The sequence below is a fragment of the Mus musculus genome, chromosome 12 (assembly GCF_000001635.26).
Source record: "Mus musculus strain C57BL/6J chromosome 12, GRCm38.p6 C57BL/6J".
NCBI classification, from domain to species: domain Eukaryota; kingdom Metazoa; phylum Chordata; class Mammalia; order Rodentia; family Muridae; genus Mus; species Mus musculus.
In genome coordinates, this window is record NC_000078.6 from 16,289,893 (window position 1) to 16,307,063 (window position 17,171).

Consider the following 17,171-nt stretch of genomic DNA (forward strand, 5'->3'; position numbering starts at 1 on the left):
ATTCAACTCGTAGTCACAAAGGTTTGTCACAAAGCATAATAATTTCACATTAAGGTAAATTGTGAACACTTTAACCTTAGAAAAAGGGTAGTTTTGCTCATACATACATACATATGTATACAGATTTGCATATGTACCCATTTATAAACACAGACATGTATACAGATATACTTGTAAAAATTATTACTAGGTTTCATAAAGACAGCTTCTGATTATAAGAAAGAATTGCTTATCATTTCACAATGTAATTAATCAAGGTTGATTGGCACTTGGTTTTTCTTTGAAGACAGCATTCTGAATATTGAATGTAAGGAAGTCTTTGACACAGTGGATTCCTGCAGAAAGTGCAGTAGAGGTAGAGAGTGAGGTACATATGTGGATGGGTACTGCTGAGAGGGGAGAAGCAAGAGCAGCCATGGGAACAGCTGGGGTGGGAGGCATCGGAGACTTGCTTTAAAGAAAGTCGAAAGGATGTCGTCACTAATACAAATAGTACCAACACTGAAGAGGAAGCTGAGTTTTCACAGAATGTGACTAGTACCCTTGACTTCAGTACACTGTGCTGCTTGCTCTTATCCTGATGACTGCTATGACCCATTCTCTGATGTGGCATGGAATATAATGAGCTTTGTATCACATTCCTAAACAAAGCTCTCAAGGCAGCTAGACTTTCCTGAGTGACTGGACTGTTGCCTGCTGATTGAAATGAAGCCCCTTTGACCACATCACCCCCTGTTTTTAACCACACATCAGTTTCATGATTTCATCTTCATTCTCCTTGAGGAGCTTCCATCACCTTTAGGAAAAATATGTGAACTGGATATTAATGTCCTTTGTGTCAAATCCCCTGCTTCCTTCTCCAAACATATCTCCTCCATGTACCCCTGAAAATCCTGTAATCTCTTGCCTATCCTTTGCATCGCAGTTCACAAACTTAAAAGCTTTCAGAGAACCGCAAAGCTGAAGCTGTGACTTTCTCAACCCTAGTCCTAGGGCATCTTCAGTTAAAACTGACCTCCACAGGAAGTTCCTGAAACTCATTAGAAAGTTGATCCTTCTTTCCCTGCACATTGTTCTGGCAGCTTATGAACTCTTCTCTAGAACAGTATCCTATTCATGACCTTAGCATCATATCTTCCCATGTGATCTACAAGATGAGGATCCCATACAATACTTCCTCATGTTTGCTAGCTGAATCTGACACAGGAACTCAATGTATCATTTTTTTGAGGAAAACTATCAGTTAGTAAGAAGCCAAAAATAATTCTTCTAAAGGCTTTGAAGATCATCCCTGCATCTGGTTTCCAGAAGTGGTCAAGGGAGATTGCCCATCCTTATCTCATCTCTCTCTGAAGAAGAATGCTCTCAGGCCCTATTGCCTTCATGATAATATCCCACCAAAAGCTCCAAAAACAGTGTTGTTTTTCCTTGACATGCCCCTGTTGAGTGAGAATGTAGCTCTCACAGGTAGGATAACTTCAGAGTTTATGGCAAAATTTCCCTGTGGTGCTGTTAGAATGTTGCTCAGCCATTGACCAATACTTTAAGACCCTATAGAGAGAGATGTAATGTATAAGGATATTTACACAGTCCAGAATGATGAAGAAGCAAATATGTTATTGCCAAAGAAGTAATCATAACTTAGCAGGAGGTCAGCTAGAAATTAAAATAGAAGAACAAAGAAGAAAAGAAAATGTCATTGCTTTTGACAAGTGAACAAAAGGCCATCATATATTTGCATCATGTTTTCATTATCCATGCATCTGTGGATGGACACTGAGGCTAGTGCCATTACTTTCTACTGTGAATAATGCAGTGATAAATATGGATGTGGGAGTATCCCTGTGGTAGGATACAGAATCCTTTGGGTGGTATAATTGTATCATGTGATAGATCTACTTTTAGTCTTTGTTATATCTGCATGCCAATTCCCACAGTGGCTGCACCAATTTGTGCTCCCATCAGCATTGAAGATGGATTCTTCTTTCCTCATTTCTCTGCCAGCATTTTTGATGAAATTTACAGGAAAATGAATGGATCTGGACATCGTTACATTAAGTGAAGCAGCTTATCCTCAGAAAGACAAATACCACACACTCAGCCATTCATAGATCCTAAATTTTAATGTGATACACACACAGATAGATGGATAGATGGATAGATAGATAGATAGATAGATAGATAGATAGATAGATAGATAGATAGATAGATAGATAAATAGATAGATAGATAGATAGATAGAGATAGAGGGATATAAGCATCAATCATGCAACTTGAAGGGGAACCATGAGAGTGGAGTAGAGGTGTCAAAAGGTGAGGGCAACAGAACACTGGGACATGAAAGCTAAAAGGAGGTTGATAGGCATGAAAAGAAACAAAGTACAATCAGGTGGGTGAAAAAGAGAAAGCTCAACAAAACAAACTATGTTGAATACCTAATACTCTGTGTGCTAATTTTTAAAATAAAAATGTAGGGGAAAAAATTTAAGTCTCATACCTGCAAAGAAGTGTTTCTCTTTACCCTAATGTCTTGAAGGCTGAGACATGTGACTAGGAGCAAAGCATGCTGCTCTGTCTCTGCCCCATCCTTTCTCATTGCTAGATACCTGGACTCTCCTCTGCCGGAAGAAAGCATCACAGTGACAACAGTGGTGGAGCCCAAATCTATTGGTGGGTCAAAGAGGATGCTTGGTTTTGAGGTTCATTTATTTGTACGCACATTACTTTACTGTACTGTGGGCAACAGCCGTTCAAATGGGGATGGTGATTAGTCTTTACTCTATCTGTAACCAAGAGAGAACAAAAGACACTTGTTTCCTAACAAGGGCATTGTTGGTTAGGTCATCACTGGAAGGACCTGGTGGATCCATTGAGTTAGCCAAAGTCATCATTCTGTGAGACATCCAGGTGAGACACCAAGTCAGCATTAAAAACACTGATTTGTTTGTTTGTTTTTTAGCTTAAAATGTTGGGCCATATGTTCTCAACAATCTAGAGGAGAAAAGGAAGGAGGCCAGCAGGAGGGAGAGAATTTGGGATCAGTATGGTAAAGATCCATTATATGCATGTAAGAACATCATAATGAAATCCATTATTACATATAATTACTATATGATTTTTTAAAAGGGGGGGGGGGGAAAATGATGCCTCAAACAGCATAGAAGTAATCCCACCCAAGACTTTGGAGAGAACTTCTGAAACAAGTCCATGAAGTTTAACACAAGAAACGAACACATTTCTTACTGAGTCAGGTAGGAGTTATGCTGTTATATTACCCCATATCCATCTCGTCATCTAGCCAATGGTTATGGCAATGACTCAGACATCTGTCCACATCTATGTTTAGCTGAGTGAGAACCCACCAAGCAAAGCAGGGTGATATCCATATCATCACATACCTGTTTGGTCAACAAACTCCTAAACATGTATACAGGGCCATAAGCTAAAAAATCCACTCTCCTGCAAGTGAGTTTCCTTTCCCAGAGCAAACCCACAGGGAGTCAGGAACACTGCAATAGTAAACTGAAAATCAGAGCACTCAAATGAGTTCCATGAGTCCTTAGAGACGTAAGGTCTCTTGACTGAGCTCAAGGCTGGTGTTTCAGGGACATTCCATTGTGTGTTCTACTGTTGTACACAACAGGCAAGACACACAGGAGTCTCCACGTGCCCCCGCTGCTTCCCCTCACCCTACCCATCTCTTCTCATCCTCCTCCTTCAATGCTTTTATTGAATTAACCAGTTTAAGCAGCACATATGAAGGATTTTTTTCATGGTTTGAATGACATTAGCAATTCCTACTATATTTTTGAAAAATGCACAACACCTGCCTCCTTCGTCCTCATTTTCTGTGAGTCAGAAAGACTTGAGGAGCATCCTTATCCCAGGAAATTACAGACAGCCTACAGTTTCACAGGAGTCGAGACAACTCTACTCCTATAAAGTCTGAGCATTCCTGAAAGTTATACAGTGCCTCAAATTAAGTCTTGCACCCATAAAATAAGCACAAGGTGAACAGCCAGAGTCCCATCACTAGAACCCATGGTTCCAAGAAGAGAGTTAGCTCCCAGAAGCTCTCCTCTGACCTCCACATGCAGTCCACAACACACATAAGTCCATATTCATAAATACATGTGCACTTGTGTGCATGCACAAACACAAACAACAAAAACAACAATAATAATAAATAAATGTTTTAAAGATCTTCATCAGCAGATATCACACTTTTTGGACAATCCATCCCATCCCATCATTAAAAAACAAAACAAAAAAAAAACCTAAAAAACAAAAAACAAAAAACATTTTGAACAAAAACCCTCCAATAAAAAAAAGTTATTTGTAAGTATCCATATTTTTATAAATCTATACTAATACAAAATAGTAGTATAAAAAGCTTAAGAGACAGATCAGCTGCTAAAAGTGACTGCTGATCTTACAGAGAATTGAGTTTGGTTTCTATCACTAAGGTCAGGTGGCTTACAATCACCTGTAAATCTAGCTCCTTAGAATCTGATCCCTTCTTCTGGTCTCACATGGCATATGTTCACATGTGTGCACAAACATACATACATACAGATAAATAAATAAATAAATAATCTTTTAAAATGCAGTGTAAGAGAGGAGGTGCACATATCAAGATATATTGTATACATGTATTAAACTGTCAAAGAATAAACAAAAATATTTTAAAATGGAATATAAATAATAAAAAAGCAAAAACAAATGTTTTAAATGAACAGAATCTAACATAAGAACTGCTGATTTAAAGTTTTTTCTCTTTTATTTCTAGGGCAAAAGTACATACGTGTGTGTGTGTGTGTGTGTGTGTCTGTGTGTCTGTGTGTCTGTGTGTGTGTGTGTGTGTCTGTGTGTGTGTCTGTGTGTGTGTCTGTGTGTGTGTCTGTCTGTCTGTGTGTCTGTGTGTGTGTGTATGTGTGTGTGTGTGTCCATGTATGTGTCTGTGTGTATGTGTGTGTGTGTGTGTGTGTGTGTGTGTGTGTGTGTGTGTGTGTGTGTGTGTGTTTGCCAAACTCATGATCTGGTTTTCATTCCAACTCATTTTAATCCTTGGCTTGAATGATAGCCATAGATGAAAGGTATGTCTCAAAACATATAAGCAAAGGATCTGGGGGCAATTGTTACCTCCTGGGAAAGAGAGGGTCAGTTTTCTTTCAGAGAGTATTCCTTGGTAAGCAGACCTTGCTCCAGTGGAAGGCTACACATCCAATACTAAATTGGTTTTGATGAGTTAAGAATATATATATATATATATATATATATATATATATATACATTTATAACATATGTATATAATATATATATAAAGGTTAGTAGATGAGGAAGGGGTTACATCTGAGAAGAATTAATGAAGGGAAGAGGATAAATATGATAAACTATATTGTGCAAATTCCTGGTGCCTAGTGCACACAGGAACTCAGCTCCATCTAAAGAAAGGGAAACCAGCTCTTTAGCTAGGAAAGTTTTAACTTGGCGTTTAATTCTGCTGCAAAGATATCTCTGTTATTTCTCAGGCACGCATGAATCCTTTTAAAGTGATCCATTAATTTTAGCAACAACAAAAACAAGGATCACAAAACAGTTGAAATGTATCCATTCACTCATGCTCAAATGTTCTCAGCAAGCATTTCTTCCCAAATCCAGCTAACTCATTTTTTAGGCATCACATTACCTCAAAGGTAAATTAAATTAAATTACAGATTAAATACATTGATATAACCAACTTGGATGAAAAGATTTGTATCATCCAGCTGATATTTCATTTATCATCATCTAGCAGATGTTTTCTTGTCTTTAAGCTCTTTAAGCAATACATCACGACAATGATTGTTATAGTGTTCTCATGGCCTGGGGAACCATGAGTGATAAAGGGTGTTATTTAACATGTGTGGAAAGAAGTGCCTCAGTTACACACAAGAATCAATGCATTTTCTGTAAGGGGCCTGTGATGGTTGATCATTACTGTCAACTTGACAGAATCTGGGATCAACTAAGAGGCACACCTCCAATGGGTGTGTGAGGCATTTCCAGGAAGAGTTGGAACAGACCTTCCACCAGTGTGGCTAGGTAGCCTAGATAGGAAGGGATGGGAGGAAAAGCCAGCATCTTCCTTGCCTGCCTCCCCCTTCTTGCTAGTGAGTGCATCTATGTTGTTGTTGTTGTTGTTGTTGTTGTTGTTGTTGTTGTTGTTGTTGCTGCTGCTGCTGCTGCTGCTGCTGCTGCTCTCTTCCTTCAGGAACATTGCAACCTAGATTCATGCTTTTCCAGTGCTAATGAAGAGTCTTCCCAGGAGGCCTTTAGTATCAGAACAGGACAAGAGAGACACTCAGCCTATAGACTGAGCTATTAGGGTTCAGCCTCTCTAGTGTTCAGACCATTATTGGTTGTAATTTATGATAGTAAGTCCACTTTACTATGTGTGTAGATTGGAATGGTTCTCTTCCTATAGCATGCCCTGCCTCTGAAGACCTCGTCTATCCCTGGGCTTGGGCATCTAACCTCATATACACAGAGCACACACATCATGAGCTGAATACAACTGTATTACCTGTACTTAACCACCTCTCTAGAAAACACATTGTTAGATTCTGAATGCTTTCCAGTTGTGCTCTATAAAGATGACATACATCCTCCACAATATAGAACATTAAAATGGCCATTTCTCATCTTCTACAAAGGGGGCAAAAGTTTTATGAAGGTGTATCCTTGTAACCTCAAGCTCATGGAGGATGGCACTCATTCTATTAAAGGTGATCTGCAGTGCTCCACACACCTGTATGACTGACCATTTTAGTGATGGGAGGGGGGAGTCCCTGATCTTCCCTAGGGTCTCCTCATATCCTCTGTGCATTCCATCATGGGCTAAAACAACACACTTGTTTTAAATCCTGTTGGACATCCTAATACACATGTTCTACTCATAACAGATTATCTGTGTGCTGCCCTGTGTCCCAGGTCTGCACTTGACAGATTGCTTTTCCAGATTCTTTGTGCCTTAAAATAATTTACAGTGCCTATTATCTGATCATGCTACCACAAATATGGTCTCTGGGATCGGTGGTATATCTAAAAGTCCTTCCTGCCTCACAAATCACAAATGAAATGTCTAATATGTTCCTATAAAAAGTCTTTAGGCTTGATTTTATTGGAAAGGGCATAGTTTTTTCTAGTAAAAAGGAGATCTCTTGGAGGGGGTCATGGGGTCTCATTCCCTCCCTGCAGACCTAAAGACAGCCAATGGTTGCTGGAAGAGACAAACATTTTCTTCTGTGTTGTAAGCACTGGTAAGTGCCCTATAGTCTTGTAAATAACTCCTTACACATGATCCTGTCATCAACCTTAATTAAGATCATTAGGCCATTTAAAAAAAAGGCATAAAAGAAAAAGGAGTTTAGTTAAGAAGAGAAATTGGGAGAGGGACAAGAAAAATTAATAGGGGCCAGTGTGATCGAGGTGCACTATATATATATGCCTATGCAAAATATATATGCATATATATATTGCAATACAATGTCAGTGTATAAGTAATATGTGGTAATTTACATGTTTTTCAAATAGTCTCTAACGTCCTTGGAGTCATTTGCCTTCTACATCCCTTTATCTCATGAGAAGAACAATCTTCCTTAGAAAAGTAAGTTCTTTAAACTCTATTTTAATTCTTTTTTCTTTTAGAGGAAAGGAAACTCTGAGACTCTGGAGTTGTTATTTGGTCTTGGGTTGTAAGCCCCTGAAGAGAATGTGTGCTTTGTCTCATTGCTACAGAGATTTGCAGAGTGAACGCCTCCTTTGGATAGCCTTCCCCATTGCCAGCAGAGATATCCCTCCTAACCTGCTATAGATGCCTCTGCATTTGGGCATGCCCTATGATGCCTTTATCTGGCTCTGCTGACCAAACTGTTATCCAATGTGGCACTGTCTGGGTGTCCCCAAACCAAACCAGAGTCTAACAGAGTAAGTCATGAAGGACTGTGAAAGGACCCGGTGGCCAAAAGCAGCTACCTCTTGGGAAGGCTGGGGAATTCTCATCTCCTTGGAAAGAACACCAGAAGTGGGTTTTCAAGAATGGTTTCTCGAAAATCCCCTAAACATCTCTTTCTCTCTTTTTAATTACATCTGAAAATGATATTTTAAAAATATAGACCCTAAAATATTGTCCTGCCTCATTGATTCAAGTCTCCATTGGAATATAAAGTTTTGGCATCTTTTTTGTGGGGACCATTGGGTGGTCACTAAGAGATGACCCTTACCCTTCTTTCATTTTTCTCTCCAATAGATGAAGCACTAGAGTACTGAGCTATAAATAACCTGAGAATGGCAAACTATGAACTACCCAATGCCTTGAAAAGGAATGGCTTTGTACCATTCCATACATGGGAAGCATTCAGAAGAATCTCAGGGGACAAAAAAGCCAGTCACTCTGAAACTATGCATGAGACTTTGGGTTTCATCCCAAGCACCACAATGAATGAATGAATGAATGACAGGTAGTTATGGTATAGTGTGGCACTTTCCCTGTACTCTGAAAGAAGGAAGGCAGATGAAGTCCCTATTCTTGCCCTCACTTGTCATTCCTAATGCATTGTGTTACAAGCTTAAACAATGCATACTAAACATTACTGGTCACACAAAAACATGATCACATTATGAATATGATTTTGTCTCCAGGGCTTAGAGGATAAACCTATTGGGGGCATAAGGACATAGTCCTGTGAAAATGCATTTTTAGGAGGGCTGCTTTTCAGAAAAGGAGGTGGGGGGACTTTCTAAAGGGCACAAACCTAGCAGCAGTCCCATGTTTTCCAGTATCATTCTCCATCTGGTTTGATTTGAGAACTGAGAGAATTGCCATTGTGAGCTTGCAAGAAATGTAGAAAGGCCAGTGGCCATGGTTGTCCCATTCAGAGACAAAGCTTTCAACACACTTGCTCCTATTCCCTGCACATGCACACACTCTCACAGTCACATAGATACCACCCTGCCTGCCACCCAACACACACACACACACACACACACACACACACACACGAACACACAGATATCTTAACCCAGCTTTGTTACCAGGATAATATGGAATATTCATGGATATGAATGGCTGTGGCTAATCTGACTTCACTGCACAACTGATGTGGTTGAATGGAAAAAAGATTCGGCAGAAGTTTCTTCCAAAGTAAATCAGTTTGACCCAGAAAGGCAACATGAAGTCCTGAATCCAAGGACCTGGAGGCTTGCCTTGGAAGTTATCTGTGACTTTTCTGAACCAATGGCAAACTCCAAAGCCAAGCTTCTTCCCAGTTAACATCTGACTCTGCCTGAAGCCTACCTCTCCAGGTAGGCGAGGACCAGTATCTCCTACTTAGGCATCCTACTATATTTAGGAAGCCAGTCTGTTGCTTAACCATCCACCCATGTGAGTAAATAAAGATTTGCTTTGCCATACTCTAAACCAAGGTATTGGGAATTCATACACCAGGTGCATACTGCTCTAACTTTTAGTGTCCATGAGGTACCATTTGTTAAGGTATCCATGCTAGACTAGGCACATTACATTTGCGGTCTCTGATGTCAAAAACATATTGTATTATTTTCTCCCTATCCACTGCTAGAAAAGATAAGTGTATGAAGTCAAGGGATACATGGTCATAGCCTTAAATGAGGGGCAGAATTTCAGCCTGGATCTGTATGTTCCTCTCTTCTGCTAACTGAAGCACTGGATGTGTTCTTGGTGGTCTACCAGACTTAACTGTAGTATCAACTTTCTAGCCTTTGTTCTTACCCTTATAAGACCATCCTCAGCTGTCTGTCATGATGACTACATCCTGGTGTTATTCCTCTGGCTCCCAGAGAGTATTTCCAGGATACACAGTTATATATGTCATGATATTTTCCATTGTTCTCTTTCCTATTAATTACTTACTACCATCTGTCATAAGTGTGAACAACATGGTGTCACCCTACCTACAGGGGACGAATGAGGTACAGGAAGGCTTCAGGTTCAGCCCTCTATGTAGTTAATCTATGGCCATGATCTAGGCCTTTCCTATTTCTGAGCCTCTCACTCACAGGAGTAAGGGTATTCAGGCAGAGCTTTTGGAACATAGTATCTTGATAATGAAGTCAAATCTGTTTTGAGGACAACTTATATAGCATATTCAATATGGTTCTTTCTCCTCTAGCTGGGTGACTACTTAGACCCTTGTTCCTAACCCTCTCGTATATGGGTTAAGCTTCTCCAGGAATCTGGGGACTTACCTGGATATGAAATGAGACAAATGTAGCCCATTGGTGCACAGATGTGTGAAACACTCTAGTTGTATCTTGTCTCTTCAACACACACACACACACACACACACACACACACACACACACACACACACACACACACATGCCACACACACAAATGCCTTATTCCCTACAAAGTGAGCATCTCTCCTCTGTATCTGTCTGTCTTTATCAAGACAAAGAACTATAGGCTGTATTGCTGCCCATGCATAAGCCATAGTTGGCTTGAGACGGAGCATGCTGTCATGGCCTGGAGCATCCTTTCCCAGGAAGCCAACAAATCTCATGTTTTGCTTGACAATTTGAGTCTTGGAAAATACAAAGAGGTGACAAAGGGGCTGTGTTGCTTAGACCAAGTGGAGGGTCCTAATACAACAATCCCTTCAGGGTCAGGAAACACTGCCAGTGATAAGGGCAGGAGAGCGAGAAGGGGCAAAGTGAAAAGCAGCCTCCTTCAGCAGTGAGCCCAGGCCCCATGGGGACCAATCTCCTTCCTCATTTATGTCATGCCAAGCAACCAAAGGATGCCTGCAGTGGATTCAGGAATCAAGAGGCTTCAAAGTAGATGGGATTCTGTCAGGCCAAATCGTGAAAACACAACTATATAAGACACATCTAAGGAGCCCCCACCTGCCCAAAGCCCTCACTGCTCCCAGGCAGTTTATACATCTCTTGTTCCTGCCAGGTCTGGCCACCTATGGCTTCAGTGTCTTCTACCATTTACATATGTCTTCCATTCACTCTTATGCACATGTGCCACTCTCTGCTCTATGTTAGTCACTAAGGCAAGAGTCAGGGGCACAGCAGTGAATAAGCACAGCAAGTGTATATGACTTTTTACTTTCCTGAGGACAGACAGGCAGACAGACAGACACTGCATAGTCTATTTCCACAAGCTACTTGTTTTGGCAGAAGTGAAAAGCACTGCTGGGCAAGCAGGTCAGGGAAGGAGTCTAGGGAAAGCAACTGTTGGGTAGCACTCACCCAGGCATTGGAGGAAAGGCTTTTGGAAGTGATAGTGGATGCTTGGGATATTAAAGTAGTAACAGGAAGGTCAGGGAGACAGAGAGAAGCCAGACAGATGGAATGGTAGAAGGGACAGTATGTCCTAGAACTCCAAAAGGGCTCTGATGTGTGGGACACTAAGAAAATTATCACCTAGGTTAACAGGGAAGAGATAAAATATAACTCACTTTTGATCACCATGGCAACACAGTTAAGCATGGATGAAAAGGCACAAGGATAGGAAAGAGACTATCAGTTAGATGAAAGAGAAGAGCAGCTTAGCCTGGCTGCTATCTTGACAGTATTGAGATTGAGACTCACTCAGAAGCTGGGGAATGATGCGGTTTTAGAGAACCAGACTGGCCACAGGATACACAAGGAGGAGAAACCCTATGCTTACAGGAGACAGGGTTGACTACGGAATGATTAACCTGACAGTTACAAAGAGTGGAATTGTCATTTTCTGAGATAGATAAAGCAATGAGAGTAGCAGAAGACTTTGGCTTTATTCACCTTAGGTTTGAGGTTACCCACATTGTGGGGATGACAAGGACACCATTAGGTAGGAGAAAACTTGGGAAATTCTTGTGTACAGATGACGATTCATTTCTTAATACTCAATGAGACTAGCTCAGGAAGGAGTGTAGGCAGAGGGCAGAAAAGATCCAAGGACTGAGCCTAAGGTCACACACTGCACCGTGTTCAAGAGATGAGGAAACGCTGTAGAGAGGTGACAGGAAAGAGAATGAAGATCAGAGGATGAATCCGGAGCAGCAATTATGTCAAAGAAAGAGCCCTAACCAGTCTATCTGTAGCCACTGCTGAGCAGGTCCTGTGGTTTTGGATAACCAAGCATCTAATTTAGCAGCATCAGAACCCTGTTGCTGACATTAGCAAAAGCAGTTTGGAGAGAGTGAGAGACTGATGCACACAGCCTTGCTTCTTGCTCTTCAGCAAAAGTGAGGAACAATGCCTGCTCCATCATAGGCACCGCCAGTGTTTGTAATTAGCCATGCAATTCTTATGGGCCCTCTTTGCTCCCTACCTTTTACTACGACTTCTTTGATCCCTTCCCCTATCCTGTCATCTCCTAATGGCAGAGACAGCAATGTCTCTCAGGCTTGATGAGAAAGACCAGCCTTTTACTTGGACCTATGCTCTGGGCTATGTTACTTGGTTGAACGGTGTTCTGAGAAATTCTATTTCTCTGTGAAATATATCAAGAGAATCTCAAATTTCTAAAAATTCCCATGACTCTGTTACCTAGACCAGCTTCCATTCTCATTACCCACTCTGGGCTCTGCTCTCATCCTAACTCTAAGGTCTGCAGAAATAATGAAGAATAGGCTGACAGCTGTATTTGCAGCAAGAAGTTACCCGCGTTAGGTAGAGTGTGAACTAGTATGCACATCTCTGTACCAAAGTGCTTAGGACATTTTGAGAATACAGCATAGTTATGAACGTGTCAGCAGCTGCCAAACCCAGAGTTTATTTGGTAGGGCTACTAAGGAAAGAGACCCCCAAAAATCACAGCATAAAGAACCCTTAGCAAAAGTTAGTAAATATGATTTTGGACAGCTCCATGGGAAACATGAGGTTTCCCCCACAGTTTTCTCTAGCTGCACAATCCTTCCACCACCACCACCACCACCACCACCACCACCACCACCACCACCACCACCAACCACCACCACCACCATTCAGTCTTGTAAACAATAAAAGTTAAACTGAAGACTTTGCACTTTAATTCCAGGGAATATTAGTGTCTTAAGTTAGCGTTAACTGTCAACTTCAACAGTCTAGAATAATGGTTCTCAACTTGTGGATCATTACCCCTTTGAGGACTGGATGATCCTTTCACAGGGGGTCACATCAGATATCCTGTATATCAGATATTTATATTATTATTCATAACAGTAGCAGAATTACAGTTATGAAGTAGCAACAAAAATAATTTTATGGTTAGGGGTCACCACAACATGAGGAGCTATAATGAAGGGTTCTAGTTATTAGGAAGGTTGAGAACCACTGTTCTAGAGTCATCTGAGAAGAGAATCTTAACCATACTAGCCTGTGGACATGTCTGTGGAAGACTGTCTTGATTATTAACTTATGTAGGAGGACCCAGCTGACTGTGGCAACATCAGTTCCTAAACAGGTGGCCCATTAGATTCTTATGCCATCAGTGATCTCATTTACAGTAGAGATTGAACTCTGATACTGATAAGAAAGCTAGATACATTCGAGACTTGCAATGAGCCAGCGTGTAGCCATCCTTCAAGATTTCTTCAAGATCTTGCTTGAGTGCCTGCCCTAACCTCCCTCAGTGAGGGACTGTGACCAGGAACTGTATGGTAAGTAAACCTTTTCTTGCCTAGGTTTCAGTCATGGTGTTTCATCACAGCAGCAGACATGAAATGAGAACACATAGGAAGTCCTGGCCACGCTCAGACAGTACTTTTAAATCCTAAAAGAACAAAACACAATGCAATTCAAAGAAGAAAATGTAAGCAGTTTTTATTTATTCTCTCTTAGCAAATATCTCATTTAAAGCAGAGGTTGAATTGTGATATTAAAATGTGTGGGATATCCCTTGTGCACAGCCATGTGCTTCTTTTTAGCTACGGCTGCTGTGAGACTTATGGATATCAGAAACTCATGTCTCATCTTCTAGAGTCAGAGGTCAAGGTGGCAGTCCGGCTGGGTCTGGTGAGGGTCCTGTTCCAAGCTGGAGACTTCAGCTTCTTGCTACTTCCTCATACAATGGAAAGAAAAACATTAGCTTCCTGGCATCTTCCTACAAGGGCACAAACACTGTTTGCAAGGGCTCCACCCTTACAAAAATTTTATTACCTCTAGCTCCTACCTCTAATGCCATCAGAAAGATCTAATTTCAACTTATAATTGTTTAGACTGTAACAGTCTTGTCCTTGGCATGGGGTCACATGGCTAGAGAAAGAGTCTCCAGTCATCACTGTCCCTGAACTGAAAATTCTGTCATAATGTATCCTAATCTCTCTCTTTGTCTCTGTCTCTCTTTGTCCCTGTCTCCATCTCTGCCTCTCTGCCTCTCTGCCTCTCTGCCTCTCTGCCTCTCTGCCTCTCTCTCTCTCTCTCTCTCTCTCTCTCTCTCTCTCTCTCTCTCTCTCTCTCTCTCTCTCCCTGATTCTCTGTATCTATTTGTGTCAGTCTGTCTCTCCCTCTGTGTCTTTCTCTGTGTATCTGTCAGTCACTTTGTCTGCCTATCTTTCTGGGTATGTCTGTCTCTCTGTGTCTGTTTGTCTTTCTCTTTCTGTGTCTCTCTGTCATTCTCCCTGTCTCTGTCTTTGCCGGTTTGTCTTTCTATCTGTCTCTGTCATTCTGTCTCTCTCTCTTCCCTCCCCTCACACACACACACATACACACACAGAGAAAGAAGCTAAAGCACTGTTTTAAATAAATTGCATTTTCTTCCTATCTCACAGTTTACAAAAAAAAAAAAAAGACAAAAAGTAAAAGAAAAATTTTAAATGACTCTCCTGAGTTTTTTCCCCTAGACACATCTTCAAAGACTTGACAATCTTTTTTGCTGAACATTCTAAAAATGGATGTTATGTATCAGCTAAAAATATGATAATTAACAAGTAAGCTTGAATCACATAATAGCAAACGTCATTTCTTCTGCAAGACAAGAGTGTTACTCATGAGTCAACCTGAAACCACTGGCACCTGAAAGAAGCTGACAAGGGACCTTGGGCTCTCCAACTCACCAAGCCAACCTCGGTATCCTTTGGCAAACAGTAAAGGTTTCTAAGAGCACCTGCAGCAGGATGCAGGGGTAGAGAACAGGGACTGTGAATGTTTTCCACTGGGTTTAACACGCGGCTTTCCATCTACTGTGTGGCAACCTGCCACCTTCCGGGCTCAGGTTGGATGCTGAGAAACAGCAGAAAACCCCACTGTGGTACATTACTTCTGCTAATAGCTTTGAATTGCATGGGAAAGTCGGATTCGGCACCCTGGATATGTCACGGTGGTATCCAGCAATACTCTGTCTTGATTATTGCTTTTTGGATGACAATCAGCAAGCACAAAGGAAGAAAGATTGTGGTTAATGGCGCTTCCACATCCATTCATGCAGTCATTCATTTTATTCATTGAACAGAAGTTCACTAAACTCCTGTGCTGGGTATCATGTTGAGTGCTGTAACAGAAAGATAAAAAGACAAAGGCAGTAGAGTAGAACCAGTCTATGATGGGAGGTCCCTGTGGAACTCCGGAGGCATAGAGGCAGGAATGGAGAAGGGAATGAGTAAGCCTCCTCCACACAAGAAGAGATCTGAGCTGAGCCTGCAGAGATGAGAACTGGTGTCTGGGTGAGAACTGAGGTTGCATCCTGGGCAAGAGTGCAAAGTCAGGTCACTCAGGTACATTTGGAAAGTCACAGGGGTTTCAGTGCCAGTGTGGTACTCCAGGGTATCACACTGGTTCTTTGTATGGTATCTTCTCAAGCAAAATCATTGTCACAGGCCAAATTGTGGAATCGACATTAGTTGGCCCTGCTTTTCATGCCTAGAGGGAATACAAGTTCCCTACCTGTTCATTAATTCAACAAACACTTAAGATGATTTAAGTACCAAATGGAAAAGGTGCATGTGCCTTCAAAATACTTTTTGTCTCAGGCACCCAGGGGCAGGCTTCATGGCCAAGCCAGCATGGGGGTGAGGCTGGGTCACTCCCATTGCTGTGAATGAAGAGCAGAGTCAGCAGTGGCCCCCACGCCCCTTTAACCCACCACTCCACTCCGTGCAATAAACGACAGCATTGGCACCCACCCACTTATTATCTAGTGATTAACCAAAACCATGTGTGTTCAAATACAATCATAGATACTCATCAAGTTTCCTTCTGTTGCTATGACCAGAAGCAAACTGGCAAAGGAAAGGGCTTCATCCAGTTACAGGTTGTACTCCATCATTAGGGAAGTGAGGGCAGAAGCTCAAAATAGTAGCTTGAAGCAGAAACTACACAAGAAGGCTACTTGTTGGCTCTCTTGTGGGAACATGCTTGGCTAGCCTTCTTATATAGACCCAGGCCATTTTCCCAGGGAATAGTACTGCCCATAGTGGGCATGACCCTCCTATATCAATTAAGAATAAAGACAATCCACAGACATGTCCAAGTACCAATCTCATCTGGGTAGTCCCTCAGGAAAGACTGCCTTCACAGGTGACTCGAGACTGTACCAAGTTGGCAGTTAATGCTAACTAGGTCAAAAGTAAAGAGCATATATATGTCTACCATGCAATAAATACCATAGATGCTTAACACAGATGACTGCCATGAACAATATCCAGGAGGAAGATGTCACCTTCTTAGAGGGCAGATAGGATAATTAGAATGGCTAACTCTATCATGCACCTGGTACTCTGTCTGGGCTTCACACTTAACTTTGCCAATAGCACAGAGGAGCAGAACACAGACCACAGATCACAGAACGCAGGTGACATTAATACATGTTGCCCTCCCCTTAAAGAATGAGGAATGCTCTCTTCTACATGGATGTTTTGGATCTTTTTCACCTTGCTTTCTGTTTCCTCTCTGGTATTATGACCTGAGTAACCTAGGGTTCTGGTGAACAGTGAGTCTTCAGGTCCAGTAGTGTGTCTCTACTTAGATTTTGGCACCCTGTTTGACCTCTGGGGTTTTGGGTACTTGCCCACACTTGCTACTCAGAATGTAATATAGGACCAAGCAACATCAGGTCTTATAGAAAGTTCTCAGAAATATAGACTTGCAGGTATTAACTCAGTTCAAATCTGCACTTAAAAGACCTCCAGGAATATTTGAAGTCTTCCTATTCTCAAATATAACTGTGTGTCAGTTACATC